At 39.9% G+C, this 21,217-nt stretch overlaps 1 protein-coding gene across 1 annotated transcript in view; it reads right to left on the minus strand.

Moving 5' to 3' along the window:
- KANK1 (KN motif and ankyrin repeat domains 1) overlaps window positions 1-21,217 on the minus strand; it is a 101,196-nt gene that overhangs the window by 61,279 nt on the left and 18,700 nt on the right. The window contains exon 2 of the mRNA XM_088539849.1: window positions 16,111-16,203. The gene's annotated coding sequence lies outside the window, so the exon portion shown is untranslated. The remainder of the gene's footprint in view (window positions 1-16,110; window positions 16,204-21,217) is intronic.

Here is a 21,217-nt window from a genome sequence, read left to right on the forward strand (position 1 = left end):
AAATTTGCATTGGTTAGAGTAGGAGGAATAATTAACAAGAATAAAAGATAACTAAATTTCCCATATGTTTTAATCATTTCCTACCAACTCTCTCACACCAACCTCTAATCCTAGATGTGGTTATTTATTAAGTTTATTAATTTATTTCCTCTTTTCTTTACACCATAATCAGTCCTCTTCCAGACTTTGCCAAATCCACTGATGAAATTAAGATTTCGTGCATTATGAAATGGATGTGTATCATGTTGGCTTGTGACAGGCTTGCACTGGTTTGAGCCCGTTGTCTTGGGGACATTTCTGAGTATATGAGTGTAATCAGACAGCATGCTATCCTTGCACCAGCCGCATCTTCTGCTCTAGAGCACGGACTGCCTGATGTTCCTCAGCCTCTCAATGCAAAACAGGACAGGAGAGCAAGACTTATGACTTTGCTCTCCTAAATACCACTGAAATTTGCCCAAACCCAAGACCTTGACCCAAACAAGATCAGCTGTCTATCTTCTGAGGGCAAAAGGATTATGTAAGTACATTTTATATGTGGCTCCATTTGCCTCACAACTTCTGATATGATATGATTCAGTGAGAATACGCAATTCTGGCCTTTCCTAAATTCAGAGATTGTGCAAACGTACTGATCTCTTGAGAAGGTAACCAGACCCTACATTGAATCTTGAATATTGCAACTATTCATGTCAACAGATTTCTCTTCTATTACTCACAGAAATATTCTTGGCTTAGAACAGCATCAGCCCAGTGGTTACTGCATAATGTAAACTAGTTATTACCCAATTTTCTGTAACTTTTGTATTATGGCATGTATTTATTTCCATTTATCTTTGGTAGACCACAATCTTTTCATCGGCACTGTTGGCTCTCTTTTTAAGGTCATCTGTCACTCCAAGTTGGGAGGAGGAGTTGAGGTTTTTTATTTGTTTGTTTAGCACCACAGCAAGACAAATAACAGTGATTCTTACGAAGCTGCCCTAGGGAACCAGTTTTCCAGAAATATTCCTTTATAATGCTTGCAGTGCAAATAATGTACAACTGTGCTAGTGGGGGGAAATCATAAATGGGAAGTAGAGCAGAAAGACTCTAGCAGGATATTGCTTCTTAATTTCAAGAAGGGAAGGTGGAGGAGTAAGACATTCTTGTTTGCTTTATCATTTTCCAGTATAAGACAGGTGAGGAAAAAAAAAAGACAAAATACAAGGTGATAACTGAGGCATATTTTCCCCCACTTTTTTAAGCTTGGGCACGCCATGTGATTTCATAAACAAACTTGCTTTATTCTCTTTATTCAGAATATCTTGCCTATCTTATGAAATGTATCACCCACTTCAGAGGGAACGTTGGACACATCCACAAGTGTGCACTAATCTGATCATAGAGGATGCTACAGCTCTAACCTGTGGTTTCTTAAAACAAGATGGTAAGGACAGAGATTGCTTAATTCCTTATTTAATTAAGTGCTATCCTACTAATCTGGAAAAAAAAAAAAGAAGTTTTTCTCACGACTACACCTAAGTGAATTACAGCTTTGACTAAAACACTACACAAATAAGCTTAATAGTTTAACGAAAGGATTGTGTGAGGAAATCCAATTTTATTAGTAGTATGAAGAACCAAAATTGCAGCACTGGCTCGTAACAACTCACTGCCCCACAGTCTGCCTGAAATGAGGCAAGAAGCGCATCACGAGTTGAGTTCAGAAGTGACACGCTCCTCCAGCAACAGGCTGATCTTTGTCCATGTTTCCAGTTATTGCTGCTTACAACAACAGGGGCATTTTCCAATTGCAAAGACTCCCTGAAGTAGCAAGATAAGGAGTTTCACATTCAGATGGTAATGATTTTGCATGGTCCTCTAATTTTGCTACTCTGTCAAAGCAAAACAATGGCAAAAAAAGATCCTTTGTCAAGTCTGCAAATTCCTAATTTGCTTTTCAGGTCTTCCCAGAGCTGTACATTAAATCACTGCCTACAAGGACAGGGCTGTGACAGCACCAAGTTCACAAATTTTCAGCCAAGACAGAAATCCAGACCAGTTCACAACTGCTCTTTGCAGTTACTTACCAAATGCAAACAAGCACCATCCAAATCCCTCACCTCTTTTAGAAGAAATCTGAACTGTATTTCTCTCCCAAGCTGCCTGCTTTCTTTTCAACACCATTATTAAAAGCAAGTTTAATTATACAGACGCACATTAATTACCTCTTGTTTAATAGATATCAAGTTCAATAGTTTGCAAGCCATTCCTTCTGTTGATTGTCCTGTAATATATATATATATATATATTTTTCCAGGAAAGTTTCTGTCACTTCAGCATAAGGCCATCAAGACCATCCACTCAGGAAGCAACTTCAGATACGACTTCTCACTTCAAGTCCGCTACTCATCTCCTTTCAATGTAGAGTGGCACTACTGACTTTCAAAAGAAGTTCGCATACCAGGATTTCACACTCATATTGATTTTCAAGTATAGAAGAAATGTCTTACACCCTGATGCTTAAGTTTATTAGTATTTTTATATTAATATAAGGAAGATCCACTGTCAGCAACCGGCCAGGAATTCATAACAGCTTCTCATTTTGAGATGCTTTTTAAGGTGTATCAGCCACCCTTGTGCCTTCAACATAGTCTTCTTTATGGGTTGCTCATGTAGCAGCTGAGCTACTCATGCATCATGGATGCATGAGGAGCAAGCAAAAGGAGAAAAATGTATTAATTTGCAATTCCCAGAACAGGCACCACCAGCTAAAGCTTTTCAGGTTGGGAATATCCATTTCTCCTCAACGTGGATATGTGGTGGTTAGGCATTGAAGCAAGAGGTGCTCCTGTCCTTCCTGCAGCACGGTGCTTGTGCTGAATACTGCAAATTGCCCTTCCTGCAATGTTAGCAATTAAAACAAGCTTCCCATATAACTATCCACACTGCCATCTAGTGCAAAATATTTTTTTCCCCAGCACTCAGCTATCAGTATGAGCTCAGACAGCAAGGAAAAAATCTGTGTATTTCAAGTCTCTTTTGGGTAAGCCAGTGGGAATAAAAACAAAAGGAAACAAAGCACCAGGTATTTCAGAAGTCTGCATTTGTACTGAGGATGCCATGAACAAAAAGTGGTATTAAACACATGGCTTTAAAGGGGTTAACAGGAACAAAAACTATGAGATAACAGACAGGGTAGAAAGAACATGAAGACAAAGAATATTCACCCAACCTATAGGCAACCAGTGAAACTCCTTGCCACAGGAAGCTGAAGTTGCTAACAGCCTACATATACTTAAAACAAAAACAAACACCAGTGATGGTCAAAAAAAATATACAATAAATTTGTCCACCAACAGCTATTAAGAAGCCAAAGAAATCACCTCTGGCTTGGGAAAGCTGTGAACCACATACTGCTGGAGGCCAAGTATATTCTGAGAATATATTAATATGTGCTTGACTTTCATATATTCTTCCCAAGGTATTTTTTGCTGGCCACTGTCAGAGCATACAGAACTCTGTGGACCTGATCTGATACCATACAGACACATCTACATAAATAAAAAATTATATTGAGGGGACGCACGACTGAGGTCCAAGCTTCTCCTACTTGTAGTGTTAGTGGTTTAAAATGACTATTCTTTAAGTATTTTAATATAATCTTTTTAGGGGCAAATGCATGCTAAATTCAGGAACTCTGGAAAGAGCCTAAGCAGAAAGAATTTGCATTTCTCCTAAAGCTTTCCAGACAGCTGGTTCTTCAGCTCTGTTTTTTGGGTGTTTCTTTCTTTTTTTTTTTTAATTCCGCAATCAACACTTGGCATTTCCAAGTAATTTGGAACTACATTTCAAAAGAGGTGCATGTTCCGCATCCCGTCTCCACAGACACATGCCAAAACTTATCCAGAATTGCTAACTCCATTTCAAAGGCATGGAAATATTCAGGTAGCTCTCCATCAGGTTATGCAAGAGTGTCCACAGACAGAACTTGCTGCGGGGGAAAGAGCCTAGTTATTCTGCAAGTGGTGCATTTTATTAAGATATATATATATATATGTATGTGTATATATATATATATATTTACATGCCTGATATACAGTGCACAGTCCTTAGGAGAAGCCTAACAAATCCAGGCATTATAAGTCGAGTAGGAGATAAAGGTTCTTTTCACACCCACGGCAGGTTGTATGGAATATACGTTCTTCTCAGGTGGATGAGAGGAAAATCTGCTCACCTTTCTAATTAGCACCGTCTATTTCTACGCGCACAGGGCATGTTATGAAAAGCAGCATTTGCAAAGGAGGCCTTCCTGCTGAGCAGAGGAAAGAGGGAACTCCCTTCGGGGCACGCTCACGCAGATGCAGAGATAGGGCCAGCGCCGTCCTCCGGAACGACGGTTCTTGAGAAGAAACACAAGGAACTGGCTGCCAGGCGCTCCGTCTTGGCGGCTCCAGGAGGCCTTGGGAGATGAATGGGGTTTCTCCTCGCTCTCCTTGCTCACTTGGAGCCGTGCATCTTGGCTGGGATCGTGTCCGGCGGCACTCTTCCTCTTGAGCAACTCTACTGCATGCAGAGCCCTAGAGGAGACTTGGGGCTTTCTGCCCCAAGTATTCCGAAATCCAAAGAGCAGAGTCTTCAACACGTGTAGCACTGTTTATGCACATCACAGCGAGCAAAGCAGGAGGAGGTGTGCGGGGTGGGATGCTCGTGCCCAAGCACAGGATGATGCTCACACCTTGGAGCAGGATGCTCCTTCCCAAGGGTCGTTGCATCCTCCTCTCTAATACCAGAGCAGGGGGAGCAGCTGGATTGAGCAGCCAGGGCCAACAAGCTCATGCAAACCAGCCACACTTGCCTGCTGCTTAGCCTGGCCCCTACGGTTTCTGTCCTAGGAGATGGGGAGGCTAGCAGGAGGCTGGTATTACTGAGTCATTCCTTCAAATCCTTCACACTTATTCACTTGCATATGATACCAAAGCTTAAGCAGGATGATTTGCACAATATTAGCACTGTACCATAACAGCAGTGCAGTTTTTTTACAGCACAGTTCAGAACAGAACAAGAACAACGCTATTTTCATGTGAGCCAAAAACCTCGGTACGGACCTCATGTTGAATGATCAGTTCCCATGGGATATCTTTCTTGGGGCTGTAATTCCAACCTGTATAATAGACACTCTGTGAAGCTTCCCACCATTTCCCTGCTTCAAAACCTTTGGTGTGAAGCAAATGGTTCTTCTGAACCCCTATGGCCAAGTTTCTGAACTCGTTTCCATTCTAAAAACACAGGTTGTGTTTGTACACATCAATGCCAGGATGCAATAAAAAGACTGATAGAAAACCAATAAACAGATTTACAGACACTGTTAGGATACAACATTTAACCTTCTCAAAATCTTTACTCAAAATTTGGACATAAACATATGTAGAGTTTAATAAGAAACCAACAGACAAGGAGATTTATCTGGGATCAGTCATTGCTGTTGTTCAAATATTGCCAGAGATAACTCTCTTTATTAAGGATAGGGTGTGCTGTAAACACAACATTAACAGAAGAAACCACGAGTTTCACCCCACCCAAGCACAATTAAGCAGCTGAAGTATCTTTCCCGTGCAGACAATCACAATTAAGTCTTGTTTTCCCATGATGACTGCATGCATAAAGCTTCTTTCTGTTTCTTTCATACACTATATACACCTGGGGACAGCCTTACAAAAATTTATGAAAATGGTCTCTAGCATAAAGAAGAACACTGAGGGAAAACCACTAAACTTGAGGGGAAGAAAAAAAACCTTACCTAACGATTTCCCCAAATTTCTGGGATATTCTGCTTCAGCAGCACTTGCCTTGCAGCACCCAAAAAGTTAATAGCCTTTTAAAATTAGTTATGCACTAGGTACCAAAATAGAGAGCCACTTACTGGACACTACAGGTTGCATCTGCACTAAGCAGAAGTTCCCTCCTTAGAAACAAGCTTCTCCATACGGGCAGACATAAACAATCGTGCTATGGAGCTATTATGGGGCTCATTGCAACCCCAAAACCTCCAGAGGTTAGAGGAGAATAGACTATAGCATTCCAGAGAATAGACTATAAACAGTTCAAGCAGCAAAGGCATACCAACAGTCTCTCACAAAAAAAAAAAAAAAAAAAAAAAAAAAAAAAAAAAAATTCAAATGAAACTGCACAGTTTCGCATATGTAAGAATATTGGAGTCCAGAGCAAAAGACCCCCTTCTCCCCAGAAGAGGGCAGAAAGGGCTTAGATTTAAGGTGCATTACTAGTTAGTTAGTACCTCTAACAGAAATATTACAAAAATCTCTGCAGGAATTCTTACTTTATTCCTTAAAAACACAGAGAAACAAAAGAGGTTAGAGACGTCTGAGACAAACTGTAGTCCAAAAAGACAACTTGTACCAGTTGTTTCAGCTAAACAAAACAATGAACCCATGATCTTGGGCATGTTTTACGTCTTCTTGTGTTTATGGATGAAAACATGAACTACTACTGTGTCTTAAAATTAAGCTGAATAATTTTACTTCCTTGTCCATTGCATAAACTAAATTTAACTTAAGAAGGAAAAAAGAAAAAAGGAAAAAGAAAAAAAACCAGCATGCAACACTTGTGGATTGGTCTTTCTGAAACGCTGAAACACAAGGCAGCAAGTGTTGAAAGAGAAAGTAATTAAAATAAATGACTGTTACCTTGCACTTCTGTTCCTTTCCTTATGCAGGTTCTGACTCTTGAGAGACTTAACTCAATGGGTTCATTTCATTAACACAGCAGCAGTTTTTCTTTTGTCAGGTTAGTCTGTTGTTAAGTCGCCAGCCACATTTAGCATGGCTCGCTGTGCTGCCCTCCTCCCTTCCCTGTCCATGGCACAACTCCACAGCTTTGATCTGGACTGGGAAACTTCTCTGGCCAAGAGTCAATGCCTCTCTCCTTTTCTTTTTTTTTTTTCTCTCTCCTATTTTTTCTTCTATTTTTTTCTATTTTTTTTTTCCAGATAGACCAGCGCCTCTTTTAGTTTGCTGCACAGACACGCGGGGACTCATGCTAAGGTTGGAGAGAGGGTGTCGCAAATGTCAAGAAAAAGCAGCTGTGGGAGAGGAAAGAAAAGAAGCAATTTGCTTGGTACCATCTGGTCAAACTTTGGCTTTTGCTAATATTCCCACTGCTCTTCACAGAGGTTGGTTGTTTGTGCTTTAAACGACAGTTAACCTACTTATTTCTACTTGTCACTCCCAGAACAAATGGCTTAATTTATTGTATTTATAAACATCCCATTACAGAAGAAGTGATAAACTCAAAAATTTATCCTTGATTCTTTTTGATCAAAAAAAGGAGAGTTAATGGGGATGCATGTGAAAGTGTACCAGAGATCTGCAACATCTGTGCATCCTTGATACGACTTGCTAAATTTTATAATCCCTTCCCTTATTTTCCGCAAATGTTTTAGATCTGAGACTTAAATTTCACATTCAGGAGCAGATCAGAGCATGGGCAGACATGGCTGTTCCTGGGTGTGTAGAGCACGGAGCAATGCACGAGTGGTCCATGTGCTGATATCCTGCTCTCTGTAACAGTAATTCCTACTCTATACAGAAAAAAAAAAAAAGTTTAAAGCGTTTAGAAGTGCTATAAAACATTTACAGGAAGACAAGGATATTTTAGTTTTTAATTCTGTATCCCAGTTCTAAAGAAAAGTAAGTACTATGTAAAAAAACTTATGTCACTCATTAACTGAAGTATTGTCAGTTAAATGGTATATCCTCATTAGCAAGTTCGAGAACATGAAAGTCACAAAAAAAATCATAAATAACCTGCTAAGATACAGTCACTGGAAGTCACTTACCTCAGTATCCACTGGAAAACGCAAGATCAGGACTGATCTGCGAGATCAGTGCTTTTCTTTTTCAAGCATAAATGACTAAAGATGTTTAATAATCACTTGGCAAACAGGTGAGAGGGGAGAACTCCTCACTAGGCACCAGCATTCAGATAAAGTCAAGTGATTGCTTAAAATCCTTTTCTACAACCACCTCATCATATGGTGTGTTAATAGTGAATATGGCATCAATACTGTTTTGAGAAGGACAGCACCTTCAGCTTACTTGTTTGTCTGCATCAGGACCATCAGTTCTTATACAGGGCAAAATATAAGGCATCTGTGTGATACTTACAGATAAAACACAGTTTTGAATCAAGAGGGCCTTTCCTAAGCACTCAGTAGAGAAAAAGCAAAGAAAGAAAGAGAAAACATAGACCAAAATAAAATAGAAGAAAAAAATATGTCTTTTCCATTTTTTTTAAAAAAACCCTAAGCTCTCTACCACGGAGGCAGGTGTTATCTGCTGCAAAACAACACAAAATCCAAGGCAAAGTTCAGAAGTTCTCAATGCAACTCTGTTTTTGTCGATTTATCTCTGTAACTGGAATCGAATCTTTGTGTTTACTCAGGTCTACACAGACAAAAACAGCTGTAGGCTGTACAGATTAACTATATAGAAACACATTTACCCCCACTATAAACTTACATTTAACCGCATCATTATTACGAAGACACTCCCAGAACTTAATGCTTGGGATTTAAAAACTAGCGATGAATCAACCTATCTCCTCAGTAACAACTCGCTTTGTTTCTCCCATTTGTCCCAAAAGTACTACACTGGCCAAAAGTCTGCAAAAACCCTTTTCCATGAACCTTTATCATGAATATCAGGGGAAGAGGGCAAGTTACGTGCCAGGCATAGAGCATTCCTGACGGATTGGGAACTACTCCTGCCCCTTCCCACCACCATACACACAGGTATCAAAATGGGTAGGGAAAAATAAATAAATAAAAATAGCATTCTTGTCATGCTTGTTTTTTTTTTTTTTTGACTTTGCTTTGAGACACTTAATCAGCACTTACATCCGTCTTCTCTTTGCCTGCTTTTTTGTTGTTTTTTTTGTATGTGCTCCTGCCTATATATTCATTAATTGCATAAGAAAAGCATGTGCATCAGGAGATTTCTGAATAACGACTGCTGTAGTCAGCTTGCATCTGTCTTAAGTGAAGGATCCTCACCATTATCTCTGGAGAGCCTTTTCAGAAGTGCCTGGCCCAAGAATCAGAAATTCTGCAGTTAAGACATTTAAACAACCCTTGATTATCTGCACAAAAGCGAAGAGGAAACTCAACTTATGAAGCTCTTTACAGACCGAATAAAGCTCACAGTATTCCTCTGTAAGTATGGGATTTGGAGCATCTGTTGTGTGATATACTCGGAATTTTGAAACAAACAAACAAAAAAAAACAAAACAAAACAAACACTACCGATCTGAAAAGTCCTTTTACAAGTCTTTGCATACTTAACACTTAAATCCTTTCGCATGTTCAAAAACCAATTCCATGCAGACAGGTCAGCAATTCAGCTAATGCTGGACTAGTATTAGGCAGGCAGAAACTCCTCTTCTAAGGGACAGGCCTCATTATGAAGGATTGAGGGGACTTCCTCAAGGCAGCAGAAGAAACAGCTTGCTGTAAGTTCACCTTTTTTTGGACCACAAATACCCACGCATATCCTCAAGTTCTCTGGCCAGCTCTCTGGACAATTGCCCACAAAAATCTTAGAACTTCTGGGCACTTTTCTTCTAGGTCCCTACATAAAAAAGCTTATTTCCAATACACTTCAAGCATTACCAGTACTGTGAGCTAATTTAGACACCTAGCATGGGACAGAACATCTCAATAACTCCCCCTTATCTATAAAAGAAAACCTGCTTGCATTGTCCAAAAGTAGGTTGATCTTTTAGCCCACCCCACCACAAAAAAAAGGAAAATCACTGATCTTTTATTCCTATGCATTTTCAATTAAAAGCCATCTCTAGTTAACCAACCTTAACAAGCAACATTATTATGCATTTAAATATATGCTTACCTGCTTTATCTGATCTCAGCCACGTCTAAAAGCAACTTTAAAAGCACCTTTCAGCACACAGACAAAAGTTTATACACACAGACAAAATGAGATGCATACTTCTCCTGCCAAACTTGCACTAAACAAGCCAAACTCCTCCCTGAGTAGAAATTCCATCAATTACAACAACTCTGAAAGACATGACTCCCAGCTCCTCCATTTCGTTTTAAAATGTCAAGAATCCTGCTGTAATAATATTTTTTTTTCTTTCAAGACAGATGAAGGTCACTACTTAGTGTTTTCATTGCAAAAAAAATGGAGCAAAATGAAAGGAAGCAGTCAACCTGAAGTGATACAGCAGAGAAACAAGTCTGGGATAGCAGTGGAGTTTTTTTGTCAGTAAATGTGGAGTTTTTTGTCAGAAAGCAGTTTCCCTCTGTGCCTACATTTTCATTTTTTAATTCAGCCACAACAAGCATAATACCTCCTTTCTTGAGGGCAGATTTAAGAGGAGATTTCTTACAACCTTTTCGAATTTGGCATATTTACCATTTGGATCACACACACTTTACAGCTTCAGAAACGTACTACCACAAATACAATCAAAATGTACTTTCTACCTACTATACCTTTTTTCTTTTTATTTATTTATTTATTTATTTGCTTCCCTTGTCCTGGCTCTAGCTGACGCTAATAAGAGACACCATAGCAGAAAAAGCTACTACGGAGCAGAGCCTCAGAGCCAAGCTCCTCATCACTTGCAGAAAGTCAGTTTTAAGGATTGCACTTGAGGGCGCTCCCACAAGTAACACTGCAAAGGTCTAGCTGCAACATCTAGCTAGAAAGCTCTTAAGCACCATGCCTAGTTCTGACTACCATGCTCAGCACCTTGCTCGTGTCTAGATCTTGGAGACCACCTGTGGGAAGCAATACCATGCATCTACTCCCTCACATCCTTCTTTATGAGGGAAGATACTTTTATTCCCTTTGTGGAGGCATCACTGCTGTAAGCAGCTGAGGATTTTCATCCGCTACCACTCAAACAAGCACAGCACCAAGTGATGTCAGAACACCTGAGGGCCATGGCAAAGCAGGCGGAGAAAGTGGGAATGAGCAAACCCACTAAGGTGGCTTGTGATTGCATCCCCAAAAAACCCTGCAAGCTCCATCCAAGGGGGTGACTCCTGAGAAGAGGTACTTATCACAAAACCATTGAAAAATCCTCAGATGCATTATATATTTTACCCGAGTTCTGTGCCATTCATGATGTCCCATTAAAATGGAGTTCTCCAGACACCTCACCTTCCCACATTACTTTTCCTATAGGTGTATTTTCAAGAGTATAGTCTATATGTCTAGAGTAATATAAACAAACTAATATAAACAAAAATCTGTGTTTTCTAACTTGGTATTCCAGGTGCACAAGAAATTCTGGACTAAAAGGTGGAAAGATGGAGAACCTTCAAAAACATCTTACGAAATACAAGATCAAGTACTATTCATTTTCCATTTCAAAGCAAAGCTCAGTACTGAAAACAGATCGTGTTTCAAATCCTTGAAGTGTGCAGGAAGACAACACATAGTTAACTGCTTATTCAATTATTTTGTAATTAGCAGGAGGCACCACCATTCTGCCCAAGGAACACGGATCACCCAGCAGCTTTTCTGCCATTTGCAACCACACGTGTTTATCTCCCATACAACTTATCCCTGTCTGCATTGATGCAGCCACCCCAGTACATTCAATGTTGAAGGAAGGAGAAAATGGGGAGGATAGCCCAGGAAAACCCCCAGGGTTAAATATATGTATATATGACAGATGGGCAACATGCCTTGGTACACCACATTGCATAGAAACTGTGGAAGAGCAGCCAATAAAACCGGCTGTTTGGAGAAGAGAGCTATAAACTGGTCTGTCAACTGCATCCTTCATGAGGACAAAACTCCATAAGTTATCGTAGCTACTCATATCAGCCCTACTTGAAGCAAGATTTGCAAAAAAATATATACCATTACTCTTCCAGCTGACAAATAGGGAAGGGCTTGGTATCCTGTTAATCTGTTAAATGATCTCATCAATTTCTCTCACCAAGGAGCCCTCTGAGCGAGTAACAGGACTATCATCGTGGTAATTCACTGAAATTAGCATGCAATTAATTATCACTCAAATCTCTTTTAAATTAGGGAATTGAAACAAGGTGTAAAGGAAAAGAAAAAAAGAAAAAGAACAAAGAGAGAGTGAGGAAATAATTCAAGTTTGTCCTTTATGATGCACTTATGTCTTGCTAACAAAATACACATCCTGCAGCTGAGTAGGTGGGACAGACATTTGTACTGTAGATGGGAGCAGAAGTAGGTTTTGTAATCAGCATTAATCCCACCCAAAGCTTCAGCTGGAGGTGGCAACGGGCTACTGATTTCAACAGGGCAGCAACTCGTGGATTTTGCAACTGATCAAACCTGAAAGATGCTGCTGAAATTTGTTCCACCCAAACAAGTTTTTTTTATGTCTTTTCATACTCGGAGCAGAGAGAATGGCAAGAACAGGAGCTTTTTTCCCCTTACGAGATCGCAGGTTGGGACTTGTCACTGTCAAGGCACTTGGTGTTGCACCTGGGTAGGGATGGGAGCGACCACACACGCTTCTTCTATTTTGTGGTGTTTCCTTCTCTTATAATCTCATTACAATCATGCCTAGAAACACCACAGAAAGGAGCTCTCTTAAACACCAGGAACTTTCAAATTATGCTCCCCTGCCAAAATATTTATGTTTCAGAGAAAAAAAAATACACCACCAGAACCATTTTCAACTCTCTAGAAATTTCTGTATGGAAAAAAAAATTAAAGGCAGAATGGCTGAAGCCTGTTCTGCCACACGAGACACACCACAGCTCCATATTGGGAAAAAAAAATCAGAAGTGTTTTGCAGTGATGTTAAATACCCAGTTGTTTATAGGTATTAACAGAATCACCAAAAGAATTAAACAGAATCAAAGGTGTCATCCTCTATCATTACAGAATTTTTAGATTCCAGTATTATGATGTCTGAATACATTGAGACATCTAAACTACAGGAAAATACTCCTTTTCAAGCAATCTCAGTGAATTAACAGAGACCAATCTGATGACCTGTGGAAAGCTTCCTGCTCCTTTCCAAGCAGCTTTCAATGTATTGAGCAAAATTCATGATTTTATGTATCAAAATAGGCTACTTCAAGAAGCTGATGCTTTCCTTTAAATCCCAAACCCTAATACTCCTTTAAGAGAAATTGTTTAATATTAGCACTGAAGGAGTCAGAGAATTACAAAATCAGTAAGAATTCATAACTTCAGCATTTTAATCATTAAGAGCCACTGTATTTGATTTACCCCACAATTTTCATCAGTTTTGAACAAGTTATTCTCAAATGTAAGTCTCCAGCAATCCTCTGTCAAACATGTTAGTCCTCTCCCCCATAACTTTTACTGCCTCTAGATCGGAAACCATACAAGCAATTTAATTACTTCATTAGTTAATTCTTTAATTCTTTACCCTAAAAGCCAATAGAACTAAGTTAATACACAGCAATTCTCCACAGAAAAGGAAAACATTACAAACATCTGTAGAGCTCATGAAAATAAAGCACATGCATACTTTTTACTATCCTTAACACCTACACCAAAAAAAAAAAAAAAGCTAGGGAGGTTTGTGGTTTGTAACACTTCTAATGAAGGATATTTATGCATACAGAAAAAGGGCATTAAATTATTCCATACTCAATACATTATTTGTATATCTCAAATAGTACATTCATCTTAGCATATTAGAATAATAATCTGGGAGAAGATCCCATTCCAGGAATTATAGCACACAAAGAATCTTCCAGGTTGCACATTTGTTGGGAAAACCAAGTATTTTGATAGTTTTCCTGGCTTTTTATTTATTTGTTTTAATTTCCAGTGTGTCGAGCAGCTTATTGTACCTTTGTTCAGCTACAGGGAAAGGACTGTTTAGTTTACAGCACAGTTTTATATGCAAATTATGTTCTCTAGACTCTACTCATCATAAATGTCAGGAGAAAAAAAAACTTGACAAATTTAAGGCTGTGAAGATTTTTAAAGCTTTGAAGAAGTGCTGAAATGAAAGCACTCACTGTAAAGTATTTTCTTTAAAAGTGTGCCAAATCATGTATATATATACATTTTAATCTAACACTTTACATTCCATTTTCCATTTCTGAATACTTATGAAAATTAAAAGAGCCTTGCCTTCTGCATCCAGATTTTATGTTTGCTTATCTCTCCCCAAAATAAAACTTGTTTCTAGTCTGTGGAAACATTTCAGTCGGAATTAGTTGTGTCAGAAAAGCTTTCACACTCACACAAATCAAAATTCAGGACCAAATTCAGAACTGAAAATGAGGAGACATTTCATTGCCAACTTGAGGTGGGGGGGAAGAAGAAGAAAAAAAAACACTTAAATCATCCAGCTGTTGCACTAACAACTTCAAATAAAGAAATTGTGGAGCTTATTCTACCCTTTATCAATAATGCATGGCTGCGCACAGACAATTTATAGCTGTTTTCCATCACTAGGTACTGTGTACTACTAAATTAAGTCTACAAAATTCAAGGACAGTCCACCCACACAGCTACTGTAAGCTAGCCAGGCCACTTTGAATAAAGATTTTAAAGGCATAAAGTGAGTTTTATTAGCATGCTAAGCCACACTTCTTGGTGGACCAAGCACCTTCTTTAAAAAAGTAGAACATTTAACGGAAAAGATGAGTTGCTCTTGTACCTTATATGTAGAGAAATAAAACATATATATGCAATATCTAGAAATTCGGAATTTATTAAAAATAAAAACCTGAGGCAAGAAAATAAATTGTTTTCTATATTAGAAATTGACTGTCTCAGAAAACCCAGAGACGAACTAGTCAAGTTCTAACAACAAAAAAGCCAAGAAAGGTAAAAACATTGTTAAGCATTTTTGTTTACATTAAGGGAGCGCCAGAGATTAATACATGTTTAAAATAAAAATCCTTCTCAAGTGATATAAATCAGAAAAGCAAATACAATGCTTTTATTAACATAGAGACCTTGATATCACACTGAGGTCTCCTTAATAGCACCTACGGCACCAGTAAGAAGTGAGGTCTAACAGCCCTGGTTAAACTTGGGATGGCATGTCACAATTTGGTTGTTTTCAGACAGTCCGCAATATCAGAGCAGCCCCAGCACTTAAGTATATAATCTTAAGCACATCTCAGGTTAGGTGCAATGGGCTGGAACACGGATGGCAGCACCACCAGGAGGTGGCTTGTGGTCATGGTGCAAACTTCTGACCTTCCTTCAGCATTGCCGAGCACTGGAAAATATGAGGTTAGGGATGCTTTCCTCAAAAATGTATCCCCCTTGCAGATGCACAGATACAAGGACCTCATGGACCACTGAAGCCCACTGATTACTCTTGCAGGGTGAGGGGCAGAAATTCTGACTGAACTGGTCTAGCGAGCTCAGGAAATACAGAAAGCGTTGAGCCAGACTTGAACTGTATCTTCTCACTTAAACACTGTGCAGGGGCAACCAACCATCTAGCGTTTGGTGAAGTTGTTTTCATGCTAAACTCTGGCAAACACAGAACCAGCATGTTCTGTCCTACAGGCAGGAGCTGCTGTTCCAGATGGGGCAGCTCATCCTGGAGCCCATCTCTAGGCATGTGAAGGTAAAGAAGGTGATCAAGAGCAGTGAACACGGATTCACCAAGGGGAAGTCATGTTTAACCAACTGGACAGACATCTACAATGGGATGACTGGGTGGCTAGATAAGGATGAGCAGTGGATGCTGTCTACCTGGATGTCAGCAAGGCTTTCGACACTGTCTCCCATAACATCCGCATAGGGAAGCTCAGGAAGTGTGGGTTAGATGACCAGACAGTGGGGTTGATCAAAAACTGGCTGGATGGCAGAGCTTAGAGGGTTGTGCCAAACATCATTTCAAACAACAGCAGTCAAACCTGGCCGAGTCCGAGAATTGATAGCAAAAAAAGATCCTTAAGACAAGCACTAGCTTCCAGAGCTTCCTTTAATCTTCATTTCCCCAACTTTGATCTTGATGAGGCCAGTGATTTCTGCTCTAACTCACAGATATCAGTAGCCAGGTGTAACAAAAGGAGTAGAGTTAGCACAGTTAGCATTCCATAGTATTGTCCCCCTGCGGCAAAAAAAAATCACATCTTACCTTAAAACATCATAACAAACACGTTGGTCTTCTGCTTGCTTTCAGTTCAGCACTTCAGCATTTGACAGCACATTCAGGAACGTCAAAGTCATCCTACACAAAAGAGACGGAAATAAATTACTCATTACATATATTGGGCAATACATTGCACGCTTAAGAACTGCAAATGCCAGGTAAAGCCATGCTGCCAATCAGGAAGTTACCAATAATCACAAATAGGAAAGGCTGAGTAACAATCTTCTGGTCACAGCTTGCAACAGTTATGTCACCCTGCACTTGCTTTCTCAGCTTAGATCCTCTTTGCTCAAACAACAGTCTGTGTGTATGTACAGAAACAGAGTCCTGGGCACGTCAGGACACCCCAGCCATGCCAATTACTGAAATGCAATAGTAAATGTTTAAGGAACTGCAACTTGAGCTACTAACTTTGGCTGGGAAATGCAATAGAAAGCCCCAGGTGAGCAAAGAAATGGTACTATGTAATCCAGCATGTCTACAGACATTAAAGATTTACGTAAGCTTTTCACAGACTGCATAGAGACACCCAGTTTGTCTCATTTCCCTAGAAAAAGGACTTCTAGCTCTGATCTTGCAAGGGCTTGCACATACTCTTACCCTTATTGAAAAAAATTGTAATCCAAATTGCAGTTAAGTTCATACCTGAACAGTATGTAATGTGCAGTATACAAGACAACTCTTTTTGCTTTCTTCTACAAGAAGTTACCTAAGATGCTCCCTCACCAAGGTTTGGACTCTTTCTGTTTCTTCTTTTTCCTCGATTCCAGATAACTTGGAATGTTTAATTTCTCAAATTAATACAGTTCCCCCAAAACACAGGCTCCCGTAGAGACAGATACAGGCAAAGGTGTCCAAGGCCCAGGCTGGTCCTTGCACCTATAAATCCTGCCTCAAAACCACTTTGCAGATACATCCTACAAGCCTAAGGCCATACTAAAGACCCATTGCATGCAGATGCCAATGCAGATGTGTATACAGAGATGTTGTTAGGATACCTGATAGATAACCGGAGGGATTCAAGTTATCTAACATGGCTACTCAGGAGAGTTTTGAAGGGTATTTTCACTTATTTACACCCAGGTTTTAATTACTTACCTAAACCTTTAATATGGGAACACAAGACAATTAATTGGCCCAATCTGTAAATCTACATAGGTGTGTAGATGGAAAACAAAGGAGTCACAAGGAGCAATAATTAAAGGATTATTATAAATTAATATACTGATGCTCAAGCAGTGTTAACAGACCAATGTAACAAACACATGTCTTCCCATCCTACACTGTTTATAAATTTCTAAAACAGTCTAATGGTAACTGAATTCACATGGTTAAATAATCCACATTGGAAGAGAAATAATATGTCTGTTGGAGACAGCAGAAGGAGTTCCCACAAGAAAAGCTAGCCAGGAGATTCTGCACTTTACCAAGATAAACCAAAAACTGCATAATTTATCATAAAAGAAATCTAAAAGCACCAAGTGTCGCCTTGCTGGTAAAGCTCAGTAGCCACACCTGTAGAGATACTGGCCAGAATTAGAATAGTTTCCAGTGCTCTGCAGTGACACATAGCAAGAGGAAGCCCACCACTTCCTGTCCAGCACTTCCCCAGTATGGTTAAAGATATTCAAACGCTTGTGTAAAATATGAATTTTCTCTATACTGCATGTGAGCATCCCCAATATCCAAGACACATCTTCCTTGCAACTCAGTGGGAGTACTTTCCAAGACTCCTTAAAGTATCTCCATTTATGCCATGCATTAGGAGACTGGAGATGATAGAACATAAATCGCATCCTTGGAGCCACATATTCCTTGGTAATGTAAACTCCCACAACTGCTGCATTCTTATGAAAAGTTCAAAAGCAGTTTGCCATAAGAACATTGACCTAACACTTCAAGACCTCATCCTTCATCTTCAAGACATCTGGATAGTAGCCACGCACTGAGGACCATGGTTCAAAGGCGCAAACTCCTACCACCAGATCAAAAGTGCCGTGTCCACATGATACACGTCAAGATTCTTCATGGTTCATTCTGTCCCAAAAGAATCCATCTTTGCCTGTCCTCCCATTGCCAGTACAAACTTTTCATCTGGTAGTCTGGGTAATTCAACTAGAATGATATTTATACCCATGCCTGAGTCAGATCAATCTGCACTACATTGAGTTTGATGGTATCGCAACTGTGCAACACCAAAACCAGGGCTAGAATGCGGCTCAAGAACCAAGCTGAACAAGTAACAACAACCTCCTACAACAGAACTGCTTTCATTGAAAAGGGCTGAACAAAAATGAAAAATCTGGGGGGGAGGCTAGAACATATCACACAAATCACCATCTTAAATAAACAGATGAAAAGAATGCTTCAGTTTTGCTTTTTACCCCAAACAAATCACAACATGCATCATCTCATTCCTACACGTCCAAGCCCAATCAAAACAGAAAAAGTTACACAGCACAGCTATTTTTCAAAACACATAATAGTAGCTGACATTCTGACTGAGATAATTTAAACATGCATATTTATAAATATTTTTATATATGGAAAATATTGCAAATAAAATTTGAACACACATCATTTATATATCTCGTAACAAAAAGTTGCATTTCTTCCTTACTTCTATCTTACAAGTGGCAAACTAAATTCAGTTCCAGACCAAAAAAATAAAAATAAAAGAAAAGCTCAGTGATTAGCACAGTTGGGTGCTAAGTAGCAGCAAAGAAAAGCAGAAAAACAAACACATAGTAAGAGAGTTAAGCAGAGAGGTTACATAGACAAAGGGAAGCAAATTTGCTGATAAATTTGTCATTTCACATGAAGTTTTAACCCTGGTAATATTTTACATTTAAACAAAGACTGATATGTAGCAGGCATTTGTTAAATCTCTGAAGGCATGGCTTTGCTAACTTTTCATTGAAAGTCTACTTCCTTCACCTGAGTATTCATTTGACAAGTTCTCCACAGATCTTTAACAAGACTATTCCATCTTATCCTCTTTCCCATTTTAATATTGTTCAACACCTCCTCCCACACATACCGCCAACACATGCACCTCCCTTTAACAGATAACAGCCAGATTCACTTATCTAAAGAGGAATTTATTATGTTGGTCTGAAAAAACACCAGCCCCCTCAGCTGCAAGGACATGCCTGGATAACATATTGAGATATGTCTCAGATGTTGCATCAAACACTTCAAAGTCAATTAAAGATTAATTGCATAGCACCAGAAAGGTTATTAAACTCTTTTGGGGAAATATATATATATATTTGAAAAGACTATTCCTAGTGGCAAGAACAGTGCTTCTTAATGGATATATGCTCAGTATTTTTAGACAGAGAGCCATTAAGGAGCCAAAACCAGTACTCAATCCTAGTACATTTTACTGGCATCAGGCCTCCTAATTGCTAAAGGAAATTGCTTAGGCTATATCTGCATGGCACAGCACACTTTGCTAATTAACCCTGAAGAGACATCGATTAATCCAGGCAGAGCGCCACTCTAACATGGCTACTGTGCTAGCCTGGGAATCTCCCCATAGCAGTGATCTGTGCCATTAAGTCACTCCTCACGGAATCACAGAGTGGTTGAGGTTGGAAGGAACCTCTAGAGATCATCTAGTCCAACCTCTGCTCCAGCACAGAAGCCACAGTTGAGCTTCTCAGATGGGAAAACTGTGATAATGTCCATAAAGCCTGCTAGCCCTTCAACTGCAGCAATCCAGCCCCAAATTTAATCATTCATCTTGGTCTCAAAGTGGAGTACACAGAGATGCTTGTACGTGCTAGCGTAAATGTTCTCAACCAAGCTCCAAACACAGATAACACAGCCACCAAAGTTGTTAGCACATGGAGAAAAGTTAAATTGGTGCCGAAGTAACTGGGTAACTTTCCTTTTGACAGTCCAGCGATAAACCAAGCCCTGGGCTAACTTCCAGAACCACCTTATCTTCTGTTAACTGATGCCACCTCTTGGTACAGGGACTAGATCTTCACGTACTGCAAGTGGACTTTGAGCTTCTTGTGACTCGACAAAGCACACACCATAAGGAACAGTGTACTCGGCCACAGCTTGAGCCCCCTTCTCCAACGCAGACTGGTGTTTGTGCAGCTAGAGAGCAAGAGGAAATGGGAATGTGGGGATATATATTACAGCCTGCACCAGAACATAGCCCGCCACAAAATGGAAGGACATGAAGGGGTCATTTACTGTCGCCCTGAGCAAGCAAAAGTCAGGGGAAAGTGTTTCTCTGCTAGGCAGGACAGCATCCCCTATGCAGTGCCTATTTCCCCCAGCCCTCTTCCCATTCACATTTAAAAAAATAGTCCATCTCTAAGAAAATCCTATTAGTCTGGGACTTTCGCGATGGCCCCTCTCAAGCAGCAGATCTCCTGAAAAACTCAGCCCCATGAATTAATGCATGAGTTACTTTAGCAACGAGGACTCGTGTTGCTGGCGAATGGGATACGCGAGCTCAGCCATAGCCCGTCTGGCTGCTCGCGTTTCAGCCTGCTCGCGCAGGCACACGTCGCAGGACAAGAAAAGGACGGACTCACCTTGGCCCCGGGTTTGCAGTAGAACATTCACAAACCTTCCCACCCCATGGGGAAGGGAGCTGGTTTCAACAGACACGCAGTTTCCCTTGACAAATTACAGACTCAGCTGCTAGTCTAGCAAAGTGCATTGCGTTGACATTGAGAAACCACCTCTTTTAAGCAACACCAAAGCCCTACTGAGCCCTCCTGGCTTGTATCAGAGCAAACAAGAAATTAGTTGGACTGGTCTGCCAAGTCCAACACACCTCTCAAATCCTACTGGCTTGCACACTGCATACTCATTAAATGACTAGAATTTTAACAGCAAATGTTAAGTAGGTGTTAAGTAGGTGAAACTCCTCTAATGGACGCTTAAAGAATACCCAATGCTTACTTTTATCTGGTTTGCAGGCAAGTCACTCCACATGGATCCCACTGCTCTCCGAAGGACCTCAGGTCTACAGGGTAAGGAAGTCAAGTCATCAGGACACAACCATTTTCTTTTCTCTCCCTTCACCATCCCCCTTTCCGCAGATAGTGATGGACTTTACAAG

The sequence above is a fragment of the Tinamus guttatus genome, unplaced genomic scaffold (genome assembly GCF_059628265.1).
Source record: "Tinamus guttatus ecotype Peru unplaced genomic scaffold, ASM5962826v1 Tinamus_guttatus_pri_ptg000050l, whole genome shotgun sequence".
Lineage (NCBI taxonomy): Eukaryota > Metazoa > Chordata > Aves > Tinamiformes > Tinamidae > Tinamus > Tinamus guttatus.